Raw genomic sequence first — 5,307 nt, 5'->3', positions numbered from 1 at the left:
CATATGGACTCTTCTTCCCCATACATTCAGCAACAACAAACTATCTCCTCTTCAATAAAAATCTGAGTGAGAAACTCTTCTTCATATACCTTTGATCTCTAGAGAAACTGAAGCAGAACTGAAAGCAAATCACTTTGGAAGGGCCCAAATGTCTTGTCTTGCATCATTTTGACTGAAAAAATTCGGCTTGGTCTCGTTCTTATAGAAACTTTCTGGATTCAGACCTTCTTGTTTGTATAAATGAATAAATGTAATACAATCAGACATCTCCTCAGATGATTTTCATTCACACATTTTTTTCCAGTGCTTTACAGGTCACATATTTATGGAGCATAAATAAACTTTTACATAACTGTCATTCATGGGGGTTTTGTAAAAATAATTAAGAATAGAAAAAGCTAAGAGTGTGAGCCCTCAACTAAGTTTTGAAACATGGTTGTTACTATGGCTGAATCAAGTTTGAGAGTCCATGAGAGATGTTAAGTATGCAGTCCTGAGCTCACATAAAATACTCTGTGACAGGCCCAGGGATGCCCAGGGTGGGCATCACTGTAAGAAGGAACCATAGAAAGAAGTGCCCCATCTAAACTTCTTATCGCAGTCTTCCCTGTGAATGAAATACCTTTCTTTGCAGGTTCAGATGTGAAACATTTTATGGATTCTGTGCAAACATCTACTGAACTACAACTGTTGGCTAGACTTCTGTGTTACACTGGCAAAGATAGAAGAATAAATAAAGTCTAACTATACTACCTCATCTTCAGCATACCATAGTCACGCATCTTCTCTCTCTCTCCTTTTATAAATACTCTGTAGTGTTTGTGACACTTGGTTATATTCCAAGTAGTTTTACAAGCATGTGGATGCTCCAGGGGTAGAGCCAAGATACTCACACAAGTCTGCTTTCCTGGCATTTTTCATCCGTATGATTTTTACGGTGAGCAAGTTGCACGGAGAGGGTTCTGTCTGTTGAACAGCATACAAAATGCGTGGGACGAGCATGCAGAGAGAAAGAACAGAAGCACAATCAGAGAGAGCATTGGATTAAGTGTTTCAATTCCAAAATTCCAAAACATTTTGGAACTGACGTTCTTCCTTGTGCATTCCTTTTCCTTCTCTCCCAGAAGGTTTGCAGCCAGGTGTGGCCAGAGACCCAAAACGTACATTCAAACCTCTGATGGCCTCCATTTTCCATTCTGAGCAAACTTGTGGTAACCCTCAACTTGAGGTGTCTGACTCTTACAACCCATCACAGAGAAATGTGTGATAGTGAGCCTTGCTGTGTTATTAATACAGCTGACACACGTCTCGGTCTGTGCAAATTCAAAGGATGTCATGTATATCCACTATATTTCACAACAAACAGCAGAAAATCTAGCAGGGCAGGAATTAGTAACGATATCATGGTGTAACCATGCTGCTCGTCAGCTGGTTTATAGCCATATAACTCCATTGTTACGTTTGACACAGAGCAGTACTGGCTCTCAGACAACGAGGACCTGAAAAGTGCCTTCCAGAAACTTCTCAGAAGGGGGGGGTGAAAGCAACAACTCTGCAATTATTTCTCTCTGAATAATTCAGCTCATCCAATTTTCCTTTAAACAAAGGTCACAGGAAAGTATCAATGGAAATCTTGGGAAACCACCTAAACCTAAGTGGTTATCAAAAGACATTTAAGAAACCTGCCAGGAATCTAGTTTGATTTGGTCATCCTCTCTCATTCTAAGCAAGGATCAGACAAACGTGGTACTTCACCAAAAGTATGGGGGCTGAAGGTGAGGTACTCTGTTCCCTAGATAATTGTCTTTTTTAAAGGAATAAAAGGAGGAAAACCTGCACATTTAATGCTCTAAATGACAAAAAAAAACAAAACCACAACCAAAAACCAAAACCAAAACAACAAAAAACCAAACACCAAAACCAACTAAAAAACCTCAAAAAAACTGAAAACCACAAACAACAACAAAAAATCCAACTACCAACAGGAGCAAAGAAGAAAGCAAAACTATGTAGTGATGCAACAAACACATGTAAGAGACAGTTCATACACATTAGCTATAGAGCAGAGAATATCACTGCAATGGATATGTAGATCAAGATATAACAATCTGTCACCATTCACTCCCTCATGCCCAAAAACTCCCACAATTTTTGAGAGCTATATTTAACACCGCACATAATATTAGTTTCCTGGCTTTTCCCATGCACCCATTGACATTAGTGATACCTCCATATTTTTCCTCAGTGCATTGTTTTGTCTAGCCCAATTGGATGGAAGCAAAGGACAACAGCAATGTACAAAAAGATTTCTTTTTTTTTTTCTGTAATTAGGGATTTTCAAAATAGTTAAATTACTGCAGCATTAAAGTCCTTACATTCCTGAAGGCCAAAACACAAAGTAGGCACAAAACTCAGCCGGGAAGAAATCTCAGAGCTGAAGGTACAGGAGGTGGAACACCGCCTCCCACAGCAGGTCCCTCTGCCACCCAGGGGCTGCCTGCACACCTCATCGCAGAGCCTCCGCTTGCCTTTTCTTACCTGGCTCTTACTGTAAAACAGCCCCATCACGGTCTTTTCTGCGTCCGAGCCGGGTGCGAAACGTGGCAGCGGATGGGTACGGAGAAGTCTCGGCCAGGGAGCTTCTCGTGCTTTAAGCTACCGGGAGCAGGCAGGCAGGCAGGTGTGTTAGTGCCTGACTCAGCGCCGCCTCACCCTGCCACCACCGCTTGAGCAATCCCCAACTCCTCCTCCTCTTCCTCCTCGCTGCCCGGGAGGTGAGCGCATGCTGCGCACCTGCACCGAGGCACAGGCACGGGGCTCCGGCGCTGCACAAGGACGGTCTTTCCAGCTGTGGTTAGAGGGACATTGAGACCTGAAAGGGATCTTCCTGCCACAGTTACGGGCACTTTGAAAATGTTTTATACTTTTAAGCATCCCCATCACTTCCTGAGGAGGCCACAGTGCTTTTGCACACTTGGAGGGATGTCAAACCGCAGCCCCTTGTGTGGAGGTTGCCGGCACCAGCCAGGGTCCATCTGGCTGCCCAGGAGCGGGCAACAAGGACTGCTTTGGCCAAGGACATCTGAACAAACCGTTGTGCATAGAAAAGAAGTTTTGTAGCTTTTTATTGCCTATAGGGAGTAGGTGAGTCTTTGCTTAAAGACATACTGGAAAGAATTTTTTATTCCTATCTCTCCTTCCATTTTGCTCGACTCAGGCAGTAAGCTGTCTTTCAGCCAAGCACTCATTGCAGGACAAACACTGCGTGAAACAATTCCCCAGTCGCCTGCTGAAACTGTAAGAGTTTCCATTGTAAAGGCAAAGCTTTAAAAGCTCACTCTATCAATTTTTTTTTTTTTTTTTTTTTTTTTTACTTTGTGCATCTGAATTAAGGTGCTTAAGTGAATACCCTTAAATTTCACCTTGGGAAGGTGAAATTAATATTGAAATTAATGTAATTATTCTTTATGTTCTCACCTATTCTTTATGTCCTCACATTTATAAGGCTTCACTGTGTAGGGCTGTGCCTGTGTAGGCATCATGTGAGGTGGTCCTGGTCTCCATAAAGGAGTACACAAAGTATGTACACAAGGGGTAACAAAATGAAAATTTTTATTTTTTTTAAATATCATCCTTGCTATTATAAAATTTAACAGAAAAATAAAACTCAACATAGTCTCATTTCACTTTGCAATGAGTCGAGAACAGATTGATAAATTCACAGATATGATATCATTTGAATTTCATAAAACATTTGGCATTTGATGACACTCGCTTGAGAACTAGATGCAACAAACGTGATCCAGACATTAAACAGATTAAGGATGGATAACTAACAGATCACAAAAAGCAGTAGTCAAAGGAAGGTACCCTCAGAGGGAAATATTCCTAAAGAAATCGTGAACAGCTCAGTTTTAAGCCTGCTGCATGCATTTATCAATGATCTGGAAATTTAAAAAAAAATTTAAAAAAATCCTTATTGGCACCCTGTTTCAAAGAGAGGATATTGAAATATTGGGGAAGCTGAAGCAAAGAGCCTTAGAGGGATCTGAGAGCAGGAGGATCTCCCTCGGAGAGGGAAAGGCAGGTTTCATATCAGCCAGCAGGACACAATGCTGACTTGGAATGCAACATAGCTATGTCAGTACAGTAATTAGTCATGGTTAGAAGATGGGCTAATTAGCCCTGCTGAAAAGCAGGGTTGATCAGGCTCAGGCTGTGTCATGCACCTATGAGGCTTTTTTCCATCCTACTGTTGTGTAAGTTTCCCCTGTAAAACAGACTGAAACATCTTCCATCCTGCTCTGTTTCATTTCCAGCAAAAAGGTCTGGAAACCAGGGGAGTAAACCCAAAGATATCTGTGGAAACGATCCAGAGGGATCCCATGAGCTGACACTTTACTGTTCTGGAGCTGAACCGCAATTACAGCTGCCTCATACATGGAAGGCTAATAATCTAGATTTAAATCTGCAATACTGTACCTGGAAACAGGGTTATACCGTACCTTTTCAAATGTCTCAGGTGCATGAGCACAATGAGCATGTTCGTAGGTGAAAAACATGGCCCACTTCTCCTCTTCCACTGCCCAATTGCTCTAGGATGCACCACCAGCCATTTTTTTCCCTAGAAGAGAAATCTTTTTGTCCCATCCATTTCCTAGAACTTTGTTCCATACAAACGAATTTGTCACTTCTAAGCATAATCAAGACTCTGATCTCAACACCAGTTCTGCCCTGGTGACTCAGTCTGAAGTTCATCACAACAGTAGGAGACTTTTATTATTGTAAGGAAGACAATCTCAAGCATTTTTGAGCTGCTGTGACCAGCCTCGTGGTGTATCACAGCTCCGCAGTGCTGCTATCGTGAAAGGCTGGGCTTGTGATCTGCCTGCTGCAGAGCTGCGAGAAGAGAGTCTTTGGCAGCTACCTTCCCCCAGAAGACCTCTCAGATTTTTGATGATGATGAACCACTCTCACAGGACAACCCCTGCAAAAAGACTATTTGCAGAAAAGCGTTGAACAGTTGCAAAAAATATGGCTGGAAGTGCAGCAGCCACTGCCCATCTTATGAAACGCTGGGAGAAATTGCAAGGTAATCTTTCACAGACAGTCAAGACAGGTGAAGGTGAGCGAGGCAGGACAGTCAGCAGCCACTCCAAGAGAAAATGAAAGGAAAGTGGGGCAACATGACTACGACTTAGGCTGAATATAGGTGGTTCTGTGATTAGCAGCTCAGAGGAACTCTGAGTAGTTTGTTTGACCACATGAAACAGAGATGACCTAGTTTAGGGGTATTTTTTATTGATA

This window comes from Balearica regulorum, chromosome 5 (assembly GCF_011004875.1).
Source record: "Balearica regulorum gibbericeps isolate bBalReg1 chromosome 5, bBalReg1.pri, whole genome shotgun sequence".
Taxonomy (NCBI): domain Eukaryota; kingdom Metazoa; phylum Chordata; class Aves; order Gruiformes; family Gruidae; genus Balearica; species Balearica regulorum.
This window is presented reverse-complemented; position numbering follows the sequence as displayed.